This window comes from Poecile atricapillus, chromosome W, assembly GCF_030490865.1.
Source record: "Poecile atricapillus isolate bPoeAtr1 chromosome W, bPoeAtr1.hap1, whole genome shotgun sequence".
NCBI classification, from domain to species: domain Eukaryota; kingdom Metazoa; phylum Chordata; class Aves; order Passeriformes; family Paridae; genus Poecile; species Poecile atricapillus.
In genome coordinates, this window is record NC_081288.1 from 76,474,135 (window position 1) to 76,492,100 (window position 17,966).

Here is a 17,966-nt window from a genome sequence, read left to right on the forward strand (position 1 = left end):
CCTTTGAGTGTGGTGCAAAAATGTTTGCACACTTGGAGGGGGAAGATCAGCAAAGTCTTTTTTTCGTGGCACAGTTAATTTGAGAGCAGGGACGTTTCCAACTCGGCTCTGTCCTTTGGAGCTGGCCTCGGTGCGTTTCCTTCTTTTGTTAGTCGACAGCGCCATCGTGTGGTTATTTTGATGAGCGCTGGCAGCCGGTGCCAGGGAAAAAGCCAAGCTGTTTGCGGCTCCGGCCTCATTGGTGTAGGAGCAGCGCAGGGAAGAGCTCCGCTGGGGGTCCTGGCTCTTAGAGACTGAGAGAATGTGATCCTGTATGTAGCACAGAAGGAAGTGGAATTGTTTCATTGTGGGCTGTGCAGTTTATAAGCTGCAAATGAAAAGGCAATTGCAGCGCAGCCTCTTCTTTTCTGTGTGATCAGCTGCTCAACATGTAACTCGCACACACTGAACTGCATCCACCTCCCTGGAGATATAAAATGTGTATATCACTTTCCTCAAACTCTATGTATTACCTTGCACTCTAGCAGATCCAAAACCGCTTCAAAACGTCCAGCAGCTACTAAAAAAGTCCAACAAAAAGCTAGTGCTGGGCTATATAGTGCCTTTGCAGTCCGTAAAATAGACGAAATGCACTAGGGCTTTGAATGTTTCTTCCCAACTATATAAATTCTCTCCAAGTGGCAAAGTCTATCATTACAGCAAAATTTTTCAGCTGGAGTTCTGACTGAGAGATGTGCCAGGACAGAAGGCATTTGCTGACCTAGCCTTTTTCCCTGTGTAACTTGGTATTTGCAGTACAATTATTTTCAGTGTTGCTGTGTCCAAGCAGCTAGAGATTACACAGATAGAAGTGTCAAGAGAGATGCTGCTAAAGTACGCCCTTCTTATAGCAGCATTTAAATGGCACACGACGCCTTGCTGCTTTTTCTTTCCCAGAGACACCTGCTGTCAATTTTTTCACTCTGGCTTCTTGATCAAAAATGTGCACCTGAAATGTCTTACAGAAATAGGCTCCAGGTGTAAAAACCAGTACGGGGCTACATTTTCTGCGTGCTCCACATAAGTCACATCAAACTCACTCATCAAACTTCACTCTCTCCTTCCATTCTCCACTGCCTCTACCATTGTGTTCTCTGGATCTCAGAGTCTAAAGGCAGGCGCAATAGCTTCCACTGAGGGGTTGGAAGAGGTGTACAAGCAGCACAAATAGCTTCTGCGCTGCGCAGGCCATTTCTCTGCATTTTAGAGTCTAAGGGAAAGCGCTAGTGTTCCTGCGGAGAGCTGCAACAGCTGCAGAATATGTGTTGTCTTGGCACATGTTTGCAATCCACCATGATGGATCCTTAGTGAAACCAAACTGTGGTTCTGCTTCAAACATCTCACCCTGCTTGGCCACAAAGCTTTCGCTGACATGTCCCATTGCCTTTTTATTGCTGCGTTTTATTTTCAGAGTTTGTACGGAATCATTGCACTTTGCTTCTAAGCTGAACGTCGATACTGCTGGAGTCTCATATGTCCATTTTCTTCTCACACAAAAAAACTGCTTCCTTTAAAACATGCTGATGCGACCTGCTTTCTTGCTCAGCTGTAATTTTAGGGGTGTTCTCTGTCCCGCTTACAGTCTGAATCTAAACTAAGAAGTTTATGGGACACAGATGTGCCAAGACAAATAGTTTGCTTGGACCTTGCCACGTGTATTCAAAAGCATCCATTCACTCCACCATCAAGTCACTGCTTTCTTCTGCTTTACATCCTGCAAACTTCACACACACATACATACATACAAACTGGAATGAGGCATTTTCTTTCTTTCTCAGCTACACTCACCTATCCCCCACGCTAACTTCTTTACCGCTTTTCTCTTGGCCTTGCTATGCATACTTTTCCTCTTAAGACACCCATTGTCTGGCCTACCCCTTCCCTACATTGCCTTGCCTTTCCTTTCCTATCCAACCTTGCATTTCTTTGTCATTCCTGGCCATTGTTTTCCTCTTCCTTCCTGACCCATCCATGTCTTTCCCTTGCCCTTCCTACCAGTCCAGTGCCTTGCACCACCCATCCCCCTTGCCACTTTGTCCAGTTTCCCTTCCCCTTTGTCCAGCTCCAATCTTTCATTTCCTTCTCCTTCTAGGACTCTCATTGCCTTGCTTGCCTCTCCTTTGTCTTGCCTGGAAAAGCCACCACTTTTCTTGGCGTTACCTTTGAACCTCTCCTCTCCCTTGCCTTGCATTCCCTTGCTCACTCGTCCCCCACCTGGAATTCAATACCCCTCTTTTTGCGGAATTTCTTCATCTTGCCTTGCCCTGCCTGCTTCTCCTAGGACTCTCAAGGCTTTCACGTACCACCAGCGTTTCAGGAGCATGTGAGAGGAAGCCCAAAAGAGGTCACGTGCAAGCACACCCATCTGTCCTGGCAGCTTGCTTCTGGCACCTATCCTTACATGTCTTGAATTTTGGACATAAAATTCACATTTCACCTTTGCGCTTCAGGACCAGAATGACAGTTCTTTTGTATACCAAGGAAAGCAGGTAATCCAAGTGTTTTAGGTGCAGATTAGAGATGGCCCATATGAGATCAAGGCCAGACAGAGAAGTCTGTCCTAGCCCCTTTTGTGTACCAGCAGTCTTTGAATGTACCTCTCATTTGTCTTGCCTTGGTGACCCCAAAGTTTCCTTGCCTTGCCCTGCCTTGCCTCCCTAGCCTTGCACTCCCTCCAGTGCCTACGCCCACACTTGACCTGCCCACACTTGACTGCTTTCCTCCAGGGAAACCTAGCCTTGCCTAGGCCTTCCTGTTTCTGCCTGGCCTTCCTATGCCCATCCTTGCCTAGAAGTTCTGGGCCTTCTCTCACCTACCACTCCATTTGCTTGCCCCTCATGGCTCCAGCCTTGTCAGTTTCTCCCTTGACTCGCCAACAATTGCGCCTACACTTGGTTTGCATTGCAAAGAGCGGTAGGCAAGGCAAAGCAAAGCAAGGAAGGTCTTTCTAGGTCTTGCCAGGCAAGGCACACATAAGCAAGCAAGCAAGCAAAACAAGAGTAGACTAGCCACAGCATCAAAGGCAAGGCAAGGCCAAGTGACTCTGAGTGCCTTTCCTTGGCAAGTAAAAGATATAGTGACAATGTAATAGGGCAGGCGTTAAAGGTACCATGAGGAGGTATAGTCCAGCAAGATATTCATGTCGTAGACCCTTCTGTGCAGGAGCCATTGTTGGACATAGTACAGGACATGGCATACAGTTTAGCTTGGTAAGTTCTTGAAGGAGAATGGCAATGCTTTCTCATGGGAAGGAAAGCACGTAGCCCCAGAGTTGGAGGTGCAGATAAGAAGCTGTGTCGCGCAGCTCAAGGACGACAGCAGCTTCTTGTGCCGGCATATTTGGAAGCACTCCCTCAATTTGTACAGTCATTGAGTCAGTATCCATCTTAGGAAGGCTGTCTGCCTCTAGTAAGAGTGTTCTGACACCATTGTATGGGATCAGTCACTGGATGTTTTGGATTTTGGAGGAGGGGATGCCATTTCTCCTGAAATGAGCTTCTTGTTATTCGCTTTGGCAAAGAAATTAAGTTTGGATGGGCACTTTGGGTGGTCTCAGTGAATTTAAAGGTTTTTCCCAAGAGGTTTCCCTGTGGGTTAGAGCTGTTGAACTGACAGTGGGAATCTAGACACCAAGTTGTTGAGCTTTTTGTCCTTGTAGCTTTAGTGTGTGAGTAGTCCCTGTTGCCATGCTGCTTGGATCTTGACTCTGAGACTGAAAGCTTAGGAGCGTAGAGCTGAAAAGAAAAGTGCTAGTAGCAGGGTGTGTGTTCATTGTTTGATGGGTGAAGTTGAAATTGTAGGCAGCAAAGAACTTTCTCTCTCAGCTGGCACATTTGTTGAGCGGATGTCTTTGAGTTTGTTACCGGACTCTGCGAGAGTGAAAATGTTTGTTAGGGCAGAGGATTTTGTGTTGCCCTTTGAGTGTGGTGCAAAAATGTTTGCACACTTGGAGGGGGAAGATCAGCAAAGTCTTTTTTTCGTGGCACAGTTAATTTGAGAGCAGGGACGTTTCCAACTCGGCTCTGTCCTTTGGAGCTGGCCTCGGTGCGTTTCCTTCTTTTGTTAGTCGACAGCGCCATCGTGTGGTTATTTTGATGAGCGCTGGCAGCCGGTGCCAGGGAAAAAGCCAAGCTGTTTGCGGCTCCGGCCTCATTGGTGTAGGAGCAGCGCAGGGAAGAGCTCCGCTGGGGGTCCTGGCTCTTAGAGACTGAGAGAATGTGATCCTGTATGTAGCACAGAAGGAAGTGGAATTGTTTCATTGTGGGCTGTGCAGTTTATAAGCTGCAAATGAAAAGGCAATTGCAGCGCAGCCTCTTCTTTTCTGTGTGATCAGCTGCTCAACATGTAACTCGCACACACTGAACTGCATCCACCTCCCTGGAGATATAAAATGTGTATATCACTTTCCTCAAACTCTATGTATTACCTTGCACTCTAGCAGATCCCAAACCGCTTCAAAACGTCCAGCAGCTACTCAAAAAGAAAAAGTCCAACAAAAAGCTAGTGCTGGCCTTTATAGTGCCCTTGCAGTCCGTAAAATAGACGAAATGCACTAGGGCTTTGAATGCTTCTTCCCAACTATATAAATTCTCTCCAGGTGGCAAAGTCCATCATTACAGCAAAATTTTTCAGCTGGAGTTCTGACTGAGAGATGTGCCAGGACAGAAGGCATTTGCTGACCTACCCTTTTTCCCTGTGTAACTTGGTATTTGCAGTACAATTATTTTCAGTGTTGCTGTGTCCAAGCAGCTAGAGATTACACAGATAGAAGTGTCAAGAGAGATGCTGCTAAAGTACGCCCTTCTTATAGCAGCATTTAAATGGCACACGACGCCTTGCTGCTTGTTCTTTCCTAGAGAGACCCGCTGTCAATTTTTTCACTCTGACTTCTTGATCAAAAATGTCCACCTGAAATGTCTTACAGAAATAGGCCCCAGGTGTAAAAACCAGTACGGGGCTACATTTTCTGCGTGCTCCACATAAGTCACATCAAACTCACTCATCAAACTTCACTCTCTCCTTCCATTCTCCACTGCCTCTACCATTGTGTTCTCTGGATCTCAGAGTCTAAAGGCAGGCGCAATAGTTTCCACTGAGGGGTTGGAAGAGGTGTACAAGCAGCACAAATAGCTTCTGCGCTGCGCAGGCCATTTCTCTGCATTTTAGAGTCTAAGGGAAAGCGCTAGTGTTCCTGCGGAGAGCTGCAACAGCTGCAGAATATGTGTTGTCTTGGCACATGTTTGCAATCCACCATGATGGATCCTTAGTGAAACCAAACTGTGGTTCTGCTTCAAACATCTCACCCTGCTTGGCCACAAAGCTTTCGCTGACATGTCCCATTGCCTTTTTATTGCAGCGTTTCATTTTCAGAGTTTGTACGGAATCATTGCACTTTGCTTCTAAGCTGAACGTCGATACTGCCGGAGTCTCATATGTCCATTTTCTTCTCACACAAAAAAACTGCTTCCTTTAAAACATGCTGATGCGACCTGCTTTCTTGCTCAGCTGTAATTTTAGGGGTGTTCTCTGTCCCGCTTACAGTCTGAATCTAAACTAAGAAGTTTATGGGACACAGATGTGCCAAGACAAATAGTTTGCTTGGACCTTGCCACGTGTATTCAAAAGCATCCTTTCACTCCACCATCAAGTCTCTGCTTTACATCCTGCAAACTTCACACACACATACATACATACAAACTGGAATGAGGCACTTTCTTTCTTTCTTTCTTTCTCAGCTACACTCACCTATCCCCCACGCTAACTTCTTTACCGCTTTTCTCTTGGCCTTGCTATGCATACTTTTCCTCTTAAGACACCCATTGTCTGGCCTACCCCTTCCCTACATTGCCTTGCCTTTCCTTTCCTATCCAACCTTGCATTTCTTTGTCATTCCTGGCCATTGTTTTCCTCTTCCTTCCTGACCCATCCATGTCTTTCCCTTGCCCTTCCTACCAGTCCAGTGCCTTGCACCACCCATCCCCCTTGCCACTTTGTCCAGTTTCCCTTCCCCTTTGTCCAGCTCCAATCTTTCATTTCCTTCTCCTTCTAGGACTCTCATTGCCTTGCTTGCCTCTCCTTTGTCTTGCCTGGCAAAGCCACCACTTTTCTTGGCGTTACCTTTGAACCTCTCCTCTCCCTTGCCTTGCATTCCCTTGCTCACTCGTCCCCCACCTGGAATTCAATACCCCTCTTTTTGCGGAATTTCTTCATCTTGCCTTGCCCTGCCTGCTTCTCCTAGGACTCTCAAGGCTTTCACGTACCTCCAGCGTTTCAGGAGCATGTGAGAGGAAGCCCAAAAGAGGTCACGTGCAAGCACACCCATCTGTCCTGGCAGCTTGCTTCTGGCACCTATCCTTACATGTCTTGAATTTTGGACATAAAATTCACATTTCACCTTTGCGCTTCAGGACCAGAATGACAGTTCTTTTGTATACCAAGGAAAGCAGGTAATCCAAGTGTTTTAGGTGCAGATTAGAGATGGCCCATGTGAGATCAAGGCCAGCCAGAGAAGTCTGTCCTAGCCCCTTTTGTGTACCAGCAGTCTTTGAATGTACCTCTCATTTGTCTTGCCTTGGTGACCCAAAAGTTTCCTTGCCTTGCCCTGCCTTGCCTCCCTAGCCTTGCACTCCCTCCAGTGCCTACGCCCACACTTGACGTGCCTACTGCTTTCCTCCAGGGAAACCTAGCCTTGCCTAGGCCTTCCTGTTACTGCCTGGCCTTCTTATGCCCATCCTTGCCTAGAAGTTCTGGGCCTTCTCTCACCTACCACTCCATTTGCTTGCCCCTCATGGCTCCAGCCTTGTCAGCTTCTCCCTTGACTTGCCTACAATTGCGCCTACACTTGGTTTGCATTGCAAAGAGCGGTAGGCAAGGCAAAGCAAAGCAAGGAAGGTCTTTCTAGGTCTTGCCAGGCAAGGCACACATAAGAAGCAAGCAAAACAAGAGTAGACTAGCCACAGCATTAAAGGCAAGGCCAAGTGATTCTGAGTGCCTTTCCTTGGCAAGTAAAAGATATAGTGACAATGTAATAGGGCAGGCGTTAAAGGTACCATGAGGAGGTATAGTCCAGAGAGATATTTATGTCGTAGACCCTTCTGTGCAGGAGCCATTGTTGGACATAGTACAGGACATGGCATACAGTTTGGCTTGGTAAGTTCCTGAAGGAGAAGTGCAATGCTTTCTCATGGGAAGGAAAGCACGTAGCCCCAGAGTTGGAGGTGCAGATAAGAAGCTGTGTCGCGCAGCTCAAGGACGACAGCAGCTTCTTGTGCCGGCATATTTGGAAGCACTCCCTCAATTTGTACAGTCATTGAGTCAGTATCCATCTTTGGAAGGCTGTCTGCCTCTAGTAAGAGTGTTCTGACACCATTGTATGGGATCAGTCACTGGATGTTTTGGATTTTGGAGGAGGGGATGCCATTTCTCTTGAAATGAGCTTCTTGTTCTTCTCTTTGGCAAAGAAATTAAGTTTGGATGGGCACTTTGGGTGGTCTCAGTGAATTTAAAGGTTTTTCCCAAGAGGTTTCCCTGTGGGTTAGAGCTGTTGAACTGACAGTGGGAATCTAGACACCAAGTTGTTGAGCTTTTTGTCCTTGTAGCTTTAGTGTGTGAGTAGTCCCTGTTGCCATGCTGCTTGGATCTTGACTCTGAGACTGAAAGCTTAGGAGCGTAGAGCTGAAAAGAAAAGTGCCAATAGCAGGGTGTGTGTTCATTGTTTGATGGGTGAAGTTGAAATTGTAGGCAGCAAAGAACTTTCTCTCTCCGCTGGCACATTTGTTGAGCGGATGTCTTTGAGTTTGTTACCGGACTCTGCGAGAGTGAAAATGTTTGTTAGGGCAGAGGATTTCGTGTTGCCCTTTGAGTGTGGTGCAAAAGTGTTTGCACACTTGGAGGGGGAAGATCAGCAAAGTCTTTTTTTCCTGGCACAGTTAATTTGAGAGCAGGGACGTTTCCAACTCGGCTCTGTCCTTTGGAGCTGGCCTCGGTGCGTTTCCTTCTTTTGTTAGTCGACAGCGCCATCGTGTGGTTATTTTGATGAGCGCTGGCAGACGGTGCCAGGGAAAAAGCCAAGCTGTTTGCGGCTCCGGCCTCATTGGTGTAGGAGCAGCGCAGGGAAGAGCTCCGCTGGGGGTCCTGGCTCTTAGAGACTGAGAGAATGTGATCCTGTATGTAGCACAGAAGGAAGTGGAATTGTTTCATTGTGGGCTGTGCAGTTTATAAGCTGCAAATGAAAAGGCAATTGCAGCGCAGCCTCTTCTTTTCTGTGTGATCAGCTGCTCAACATGTAACTCGCACACACTGAACTGCATCCACCTCCCTGGAGATATAAAATGTGTATATCACTTTCCTCAAACTCTATGTATTACCTTGCACTCTAGCAGATCCCAAACCGCTTCAAAACGTCCAGCAGCTACTCAAAAAGAAAAAGTCCAACAAAAAGCTAGTGCTGGCCTTTATAGTGCCCTTGCAGTCCGTAAAATAGACGAAATGCACTAGGGCTTTGAATGCTTCTTCCCAACGATATAAATTCTCTCCAGGTGGCAAAGTCCATCATTACAGCAAAATTTTTCAGCTGGAGTTCTGACTGAGAGATGTGCCAGGACAGAAGGCATTTGCTGACCTACCCTTTTTCCCTGTGTAACTTGGTATTTGCAGTACAATTATTTTCAGTGTTGCTGTGTCCAAGCAGCTAGAGATTACACAGATAGAAGTGTCAAGAGAGATGCTGCTAAAGTACGCCCTTCTTATAGCAGCATTTAAATGGCACACGACGCCTTGCTGCTTGTTCTTTCCTAGAGAGACCCGCTGTCAATTTTTTCACTCTGACTTCTTGATCAAAAATGTCCACCTGAAATGTCTTACAGAAATAGGCCCCAGGTGTAAAAACCAGTACGGGGCTACATTTTCTGCGTGCTCCACATAAGTCACATCAAACTCACTCATCAAACTTCACTCTCTCCTTCCATTCTCCACTGCCTCTACCATTGTGTTCTCTGGATCTCAGAGTCTAAAGGCAGGCGTAATAGCTTCCACTGAGGGGTTGGAAGAGGTGTACAAGCAGCACAAATAGCTTCTGCGCTGCGCAGGCCATTTCTCTGCATTTTAGAGTCTAAGGGAAAGCGCTAGTGTTTCTGCGGAGAGCTGCAACAGCTGCAGAATATGTGTTGTCTTGGCACATGTTTGCAATCCACCATGATGGATCCTTAGTGAAACCAAACTGTGGTTCTGCTTCAAACATCTCACCCTGCTCGGCCACAAAGCTTTCGCTGACATGTCCCATTGCCTTTTTATTGCAGCGTTTCATTTTCAGAGTTTGTACGGAATCATTGCACTTTGCTTCTAAGCTGAACGTCGATACTGCCGGAGTCTCATATGTCCATTTTCTTCTCACACAAAAAAACTGCTTCCTTTAAAACATGCTGATGCGACCTGCTTTCTTGCTCAGCTGTAATTTTAGGGGTGTTCTCTGTCCTGCTTACAGTCTGAATCTAAACTAAGAAGTTTATGGGACACAGATGTGCCAAGACAAATAGTTTGCTTGGACCTTGCCACGTGTATTCAAAAGCATCCTTTCACTCCACCATCAAGTCTCTGCTTTACATCCTGCAAACTTCACACACACATACATACATACAAACTGGAATGAGGCACTTTCTTTCTTTCTTTCTTTCTCAGCTACACTCACCTATCCCCCACGCTAACTTCTTTACCGCTTTTCTCTTGGCCTTGCTATGCATACTTTTCCTCTTAAGACACCCATTGTCTGGCCTACCCCTTCCCTACATTGCCTTGCCTTTCCTTTCCTATCCAACCTTGCATTTCTTTGTCATTCCTGGCCATTGTTTTCCTCTTCCTTCCTGACCCATCCATGTCTTTCCCTTGCCCTTCCTACCAGTCCAGTGCCTTGCACCACCCATCCCCCTTGCCACTTTGTCCAGTTTCCCTTCCCCTTTGTCCAGCTCCAATCTTTCATTTCCTTCTCCTTCTAGGACTCTCATTGCCTTGCTTGCCTCTCCTTTGTCTTGCCTGGAAAAGCCACCACTTTTCTTGGCGTTACCTTTGAACCTCTCCTCTCCCTTGCCTTGCATTCCCTTGCTCACTCGTCCCCCACCTGGAATTCAATACCCCTCTTTTTGCGGAATTTCTTCATCTTGCCTTGCCCTGCCTGCTTCTCCTAGGACTCTCAAGGCTTTCACGTACCTCCAGCGTTTCAGGAGCATGTGAGAGGAAGCCCAAAAGAGGTCACGTGCAAGCACACCCATCTGTCCTGGCAGCTTGCTTCTGGCACCTATCCTTACATGTCTTGAATTTTGGACATAAAATTCACATTTCACCTTTGCGCTTCAGGACCAGAATGACAGTTCTTTTGTATACCAAGGAAAGCAGGTAATCCAAGTGTTTTAGGTGCAGATTAGAGATGGCCCATGTGAGATCAAGGCCAGCCAGAGAAGTCTGTCCTAGCCCCTTTTGTGTACCAGCAGTCTTTGAATGTACCTCTCATTTGTCTTGCCTTGGTGACCCAAAAGTTTCCTTGCCTTGCCCTGCCTTGCCTCCCTAGCCTTGCACTCCCTCCAGTGCCTACGCCCACACTTGACCTGCCCACACTTGACTGCTTTCCTCCAGGGAAACCTAGCCTTGCCTAGGCCTTCCTTTTTCTGCCTGGCCTTCCTATGCCCATCCTTGCCTAGAAGTTCTGGGCCTTCTCTCACCTACCACTCCATTTGCTTGCCCCTCATGGCTCCAGCCTTGTCAGCTTCTCCCTTGACTCGCCTACAATTGCTCCTACACTTGGTTTGCATTGCAAAGAGCGGTAGGCAAGGCAAAGCAAAGCAAGGAAGGTCTTTCTAGGTCTTGCCAGGCAAGGCACACATAAGCAAGCAAGCAAAACAAGAGTAGACTAGCCACAGCATCAAAGGCAAGGCAAGGCCAAGTGACTCTGAGTGCCTTTCCTTGGCAAGTAAAAGATATAGTGACAATGTAATAGGGCAGGCGTTAAAGGTACCATGAGGAGGTATAGTCCAGAGAGATATTTATGTCGTAGACCCTTCTGTGCAGGAGCCATTGTTGGACATAGTACAGGACATGGCATACAGTTTGGCTTGGTAAGTTCCTGAAGGAGAATGGCAATGCTTTCTCATGGGAAGGAAAGCACATAGCCCCAGAGTTGGAGGTGCAGATAAGAAGCTGTGTCGCGCAGCTCAAGGACGACAGCAGCTTCTTGTGCCGGCATATTTGGAAGCACTCCCTCAATTTGTACAGTCATTGAGTCAGTATCCATCTTTGGAAGGCTGTCTGCCTCTAGTAAGAGTGTTCTGACACCATTGTATGGGATCAGTCACTGGATGTTTTGGATTTTGGAGGAGGGGATGCCATTTCTCTTGAAATGAGCTTCTTGTTCTTCTCTTTGGCAAAGAAATTAAGTTTGGATGGGCACTTTGGGTGGTCTCAGTGAATTTAAAGGTTTTTCCCAAGAGGTTTCCCTGTGGGTTAGAGCTGTTGAACTGACAGTGGGAATCTAGACACCAAGTTGTTGAGCTTTTTGTCCTTGTAGCTTTAGTGTGTGAGTAGTCCCTGTTGCCATGCTGCTTGGATCTTGACTCTGAGACTGAAAGCTTAGGAGCGTAGAGCTGAAAAGAAAAGTGCCAATAGCAGGGTGTGTGTTCATTGTTTGATGGGTGAAGTTGAAATTGTAGGCAGCAAAGAACTTTCTCTCTCCGCTGGCACATTTGTTGAGCGGATGTCTTTGAGTTTGTTACCGGACTCTGCGAGAGTGAAAATGTTTGTTAGGGCAGAGGATTTCGTGTTGCCCTTTGAGTGTGGTGCAAAAGTGTTTGCACACTTGGAGGGGGAAGATCAGCAAAGTCTTTTTTTCCTGGCACAGTTAATTTGAGAGCAGGGACGTTTCCAACTCGGCTCTGTCCTTTGGAGCTGGCCTCGGTGCGTTTCCTTCTTTTGTTAGTCGACAGCGCCATCGTGTGGTTATTTTGATGAGCGCTGGCAGACGGTGCCAGGGAAAAAGCCAAGCTGTTTGCGGCTCCGGCCTCATTGGTGTAGGAGCAGCGCAGGGAAGAGCTCCGCTGGGGGTCCTGGCTCTTAGAGACTGAGAGAATGTGATCCTGTATGTAGCACAGAAGGAAGTGGAATTGTTTCATTGTGGGCTGTGCAGTTTATAAGCTGCAAATGAAAAGGCAATTGCAGCGCAGCCTCTTCTTTTCGGTGTGATCAGCTGCTCAACATGTAACTCGCACACACTGAACTGCATCCACCTCCCTGGAGATATAAAATGTGTATATCACTTTCCTCAAGCTCTATGTATTACCTTGCACTCTAGCAGATCCCAAACCGCTTCAAAACGTCCAGCAGCTACTCAAAAAGAAAAAGTCCAACAAAAAGCTAGTGCTGGCCTTTATAGTGCCCTTGCAGTCCGTAAAATAGTCGAAATGCACTAGGGCTTTGAATGCTTCTTCCCAACTATATAAATTCTCTCCAAGTGGCAAAGTCCATCATTACAGCAAAATTTTTCAGCTGGAGTTCTGACTGAGAGATGTGCCAGGACAGAAGGCATTTGCTGACCTACCCTTTTTCCCTGTGTAACTTGGTATTTGCAGTACAATTATTTTCAGTGTCGCTGTGTCCAAGCAGCTAGAGATTACACAGATAGAAGTGTCAAGAGAGATGCTGCTAAAGTACGCCCTTCTTATAGCAGCATTTAAATGGCACACGACGCCTTGCTGCTTGTTCTTTCCTAGAGAGACCCACTGTCAATTTTTTCACTCTGACTTCTTGATCAAAAATGTCCACCTGAAATGTCTTACAGAAATAGGCCCCAGGTGTAAAAACCAGTACGGGGCTACATTTTCTGCGTGCTCCACATAAGTCACATCAAACTCACTCATCAAACTTCACTCTCTCCTTCCATTCTCCACTGCCTCTACCATTGTGTTCTCTGGATCTCAGAGTCTAAAGGCAGGCGCAATAGTTTCCACTGAGGGGTTGGAAGAGGTGTACAAGCAGCACAAATAGCTTCTGCGCTGCGCAGGCCATTTCTCTGCATTTTAGAGTCTAAGGGAAAGCGCTAGTGTTTCTGCGGAGAGCTGCAACAGCTGCAGAATATGTGTTGTCTTGGCACATGTTTGCAATCCACCATGATGGATCCTTAGTGAAACCAAACTGTGGTTCTGCTTCAAACATCTCACCCTGCTCGGCCACAAAGCTTTCGCTGACATGTCCCATTGCCTTTTTATTGCAGCGTTTCATTTTCAGAGTTTGTACGGAATCATTGCACTTTGCTTCTAAGCTGAACGTCGATACTGCCGGAGTCTCATATGTCCATTTTCTTCTCACACAAAAAAACTGCTTCCTTTAAAACATGCTGATGCGACCTGCTTTCTTGCTCAGCTGTAATTTTAGGGGTGTTCTCTGTCCCGCTTACAGTCTGAATCTAAACTAAGAAGTTTATGGGACAAAGATGTGCCAAGACAAATAGTTTGCTTGGACCTTGCCACGTGTATTCAAAAGCATCCTTTCACTCCACCATCAAGTCTCTGCTTTACATCCTGCAAACTTCACACACACATACATACATACAAACTGGAATGAGGCACTTTCTTTCTTTCTTTCTTTCTCAGCTACACTCACCTATCCCCCACGCTAACTTCTTTACCGCTTTTCTCTTGGCCTTGCTATGCATACTTTTCCTCTTAAGACACCCATTGTCTGGCCTACCCCTTCCCTACATTGCCTTGCCTTTCCTTTCCTATCCAACCTTGCATTTCTTTGTCATTCCTGGCCATTGTTTTCCTCTTCCTTCCTGACCCATCCATGTCTTTCCCTTGCCCTTCCTACCAGTCCAGTGCCTTGCACCACCCATCCCCCTTGCCACTTTGTCCAGTTTCCCTTCCCCTTTGTCCAGCTCCAATCTTTCATTTCCTTCTCCTTCTAGGACTCTCATTGCCTTGCTTGCCTCTCCTTTGTCTTGCCTGGAAAAGCCACCACTTTTCTTGGCGTTACCTTTGAACCTCTCCTCTCCCTTGCCTTGCATTCCCTTGCTCACTCGTCCCCCACCTGGAATTCAATACCCCTCTTTTTGCGGAATTTCTTCATCTTGCCTTGCCCTGCCTGCTTCTCCTAGGACTCTCAAGGCTTTCACGTACCTCCAGCGTTTCAGGAGCATGTGAGAGGAAGCCCAAAAGAGGTCACGTGCAAGCACACCCATCTGTCCTGGCAGCTTGCTTCTGGCACCTATCCTTACATGTCTTGAATTTTGGACATAAAATTCACATTTCACCTTTGCGCTTCAGGACCAGAATGACAGTTCTTTTGTATACCAAGGAAAGCAGGTAATCCAAGTGTTTTAGGTGCAGATTAGAGATGGCCCATGTGAGATCAAGGCCAGCCAGAGAAGTCTGTCCTAGCCCCTTTTGTGTACCAGCAGTCTTTGAATGTACCTCTCATTTGTCTTGCCTTGGTGACCCAAAAGTTTCCTTGCCTTGCCCTGCCTTGCCTCCCTAGCCTTGCACTCCCTCCAGTGCCTACGCCCACACTTGACCTGCCCACACTTGACTGCTTTCCTCCAGGGAAACCTAGCCTTGCCTAGGCCTTCCAGTTTCTGCCTGGCCTTCCTATGCCCATCCTTGCCTAGAAGTTCTGGGCCTTCTCTCACCTACCACTCCATTTGCTTGCCCCTCATGGCTCCAGCCTTGTCAGCTTCTCCCTTGACTTGCCTACAATTGCTCCTACACTTGGTTTGCATTGCAAAGAGCGGTAGGCAAGGCAAAGCAAAGCAAGGAAGGTCTTTCTAGGTCTTGCCAGGCAAGGCACACATAAGCAAGCAAGCAAAACAAGAGTAGACTAGCCACAGCATCAAAGGCAAGGCAAGGCCAAGTGACTCTGAGTGCCTTTCCTTGGCAAGTAAAAGATATAGTGACAATGTAATAGGGCAGGCGTTAAAGGTACCATGAGGAGGTATAGTCCAGAGAGATATTTATGTCGTAGACCCTTCTGTGCAGGAGCCATTGTTGGACATAGTACAGGACATGGCATACAGTTTGGCTTGGTAAGTTCCTGAAGGAGAATGGCAATGCTTTCTCATGGGAAGGAAAGCACATAGCCCCAGAGTTGGAGGTGCAGATAAGAAGCTGTGTCGCGCAGCTCAAGGACGACAGCAGCTTCTTGTGCCGGCATATTTGGAAGCACTCCCTCAATTTGTACAGTCATTGAGTCAGTATCCATCTTTGGAAGGCTGTCTGCCTCTAGTAAGAGTGTTCTGACACCATTGTATGGGATCAGTCACTGGATGTTTTGGATTTTGGAGGAGGGGATGCCATTTCTCTTGAAATGAACTTCTTGTTCTTCTCTTTGGCAAAGAAATTAAGTTTGGATGGGCACTTTGGGTGGTCTCAGTGAATGTAAAGGTTTTTCCCAAGAGGTTTCCCTGTGGGTTAGAGCTGTTGAACTGACAGTGGGAATCTAGACACCAAGTTGTTGAGCTTTTTGTCCTTGTAGCTTTAGTGTGTGAGTAGTCCCTGTTGCCATGCTGCTTGGATCTTGACTCTGAGACTGAAAGCTTAGGAGCGTAGAGCTGAAAAGAAAAGTGCCAATAGCAGGGTGTGTGTTCATTGTTTGATGGGTGAAGCTGAAATTGTAGGCAGCAAAGAACTTTCTCTCTCCGCTGGCACATTTGTTGAGCGGATGTCTTTGAGTTTGTTACCGGACTCTGCGAGAGTGAAAATGTTTGTTAGGGCAGAGGATTTCGTGTTGCCCTTTGAGTGTGGTGCAAAAGTGTTTGCACACTTGGAGGGGGAAGATCAGCAAAGTCTTTTTTTCCTGGCACAGTTAATTTGAGAGCAGGGACGTTTCCAACTCGGCTCTGTCCTTTGGAGCTGGCCTCGGTGCGTTTCCTTCTTTTGTTAGTCGACAGCGCCATCGTGTGGTTATTTTGATGAGCGCTGGCAGACGGTGCCAGGGAAAAAGCCAAGCTGTTTGCGGCTCCGGCCTCATTGGTGTAGGAGCAGCGCAGGGAAGAGCTCCGCTGGGGGTCCTGGCTCTTAGAGACTGAGAGAATGTGATCCTGTATGTAGCACAGAAGGAAGTGGAATTGTTTCATTGTGGGCTGTGCAGTTTATAAGCTGCAAATGAAAAGGCAATTGCAGCGCAGCCTCTTCTTTTCTGTGTGATCAGCTGCTCAACATGTAACTCGCACACACTGAACTGCATCCACCTCCCTGGAGATATAAAATGTGTATATCACTTTCCTCAAGCTCTATGTATTACCTTGCACTCTAGCAGATCCCAAACCGCTTCAAAACGTCCAGCAGCTACTCAAAAAGAAAAAGTCCAACAAAAAGCTAGTGCTGGCCTTTATAGTGCCCTTGCAGTCCGTAAAATAGTCGAAATGCACTAGGGCTTTGAATGCTTCTTCCCAACTATATAAATTCTCTCCAAGTGGCAAAGTCCATCATTACAGCAAAATTTTTCAGCTGGAGTTCTGACTGAGAGATGTGCCAGGACAGAAGGCATTTGCTGACCTACCCTTTTTCCCTGTGTAACTTGGTATTTGCAGTACAATTATTTTCAGTGTCGCTGTGTCCAAGCAGCTAGAGATTACACAGATAGAAGTGTCAAGAGAGATGCTGCTAAAGTACGCCCTTCTTATAGCAGCATTTAAATGGCACACGACGCCTTGCTGCTTGTTCTTTCCTAGAGAGACCCACTGTCAATTTTTTCACTCTGACTTCTTGATCAAAAATGTCCACCTGAAATGTCTTACAGAAATAGGCCCCAGGTGTAAAAACCAGTACGGGGCTACATTTTCTGCGTGCTCCACATAAGTCACATCAAACTCACTCATCAAACTTCACTCTCTCCTTCCATTCTCCACTGCCTCTACCATTGTGTTCTCTGGATCTCAGAGTCTAAAGGCAGGCGCAATAGTTTCCACTGAGGGGTTGGAAGAGGTGTACAAGCAGCACAAATAGCTTCTGCGCTGCGCAGGCCATTTCTCTGCATTTTAGAGTCTAAGGGAAAGCGCTAGTGTTTCTGCGGAGAGCTGCAACAGCTGCAGAATATGTGTTGTCTTGGCACATGTTTGCAATCCACCATGATGGATCCTTAGTGAAACCAAACTGTGGTTCTGCTTCAAACATCTCACCCTGCTCGGCCACAAAGCTTTCGCTGACATGTCCCATTGCCTTTTTATTGCAGCGTTTCATTTTCAGAGTTTGTACGGAATCATTGCACTTTGCTTCTAAGCTGAACGTCGATACTGCCGGAGTCTCATATGTCCATTTTCTTCTCACACAAAAAAACTGCTTCCTTTAAAACATGCTGATGCGACCTGCTTTCTTGCTCAGCTGTAATTTTAGGGGTGTTCTCTGTCCTGCTTACAGTCTGAATCTAAACTAAGAAGTTTATGGGACACAGATGTGCCAAGACAAATAGTTTGCTTGGACCTTGCCACGTGTATTCAAAAGCATCCTTTCACTCCACCATCAAGTCTCTGCTTTACATCCTGCAAACTTCACACACACATACATACATACAAACTGGAATGAGGCACTTTCTTTCTTTCTTTCTTTCTCAGCTACACTCACCTATCCCCCACGCTAACTTCTTTACCGCTTTTCTCTTGGCCTTGCTATGCATACTTTTCCTCTTAAGACACCCATTGTCTGGCCTACCCCTTCCCTACATTGCCTTGCCTTTCCTTTCCTATCCAACCTTGCATTTCTTTGTCATTCCTGGCCATTGTTTTCCTCTTCCTTCCTGACCCATCCATGTCTTTCCCTTGCCCTTCCTACCAGTCCAGTGCCTTGCACCACCCATCCCCCTTGCCACTTTGTCCAGTTTCCCTTCCCCTTTGTCCAGCTCCAATCTTTCATTTCCTTCTCCTTCTAGGACTCTCATTGCCTTGCTTGCCTCTCCTTTGT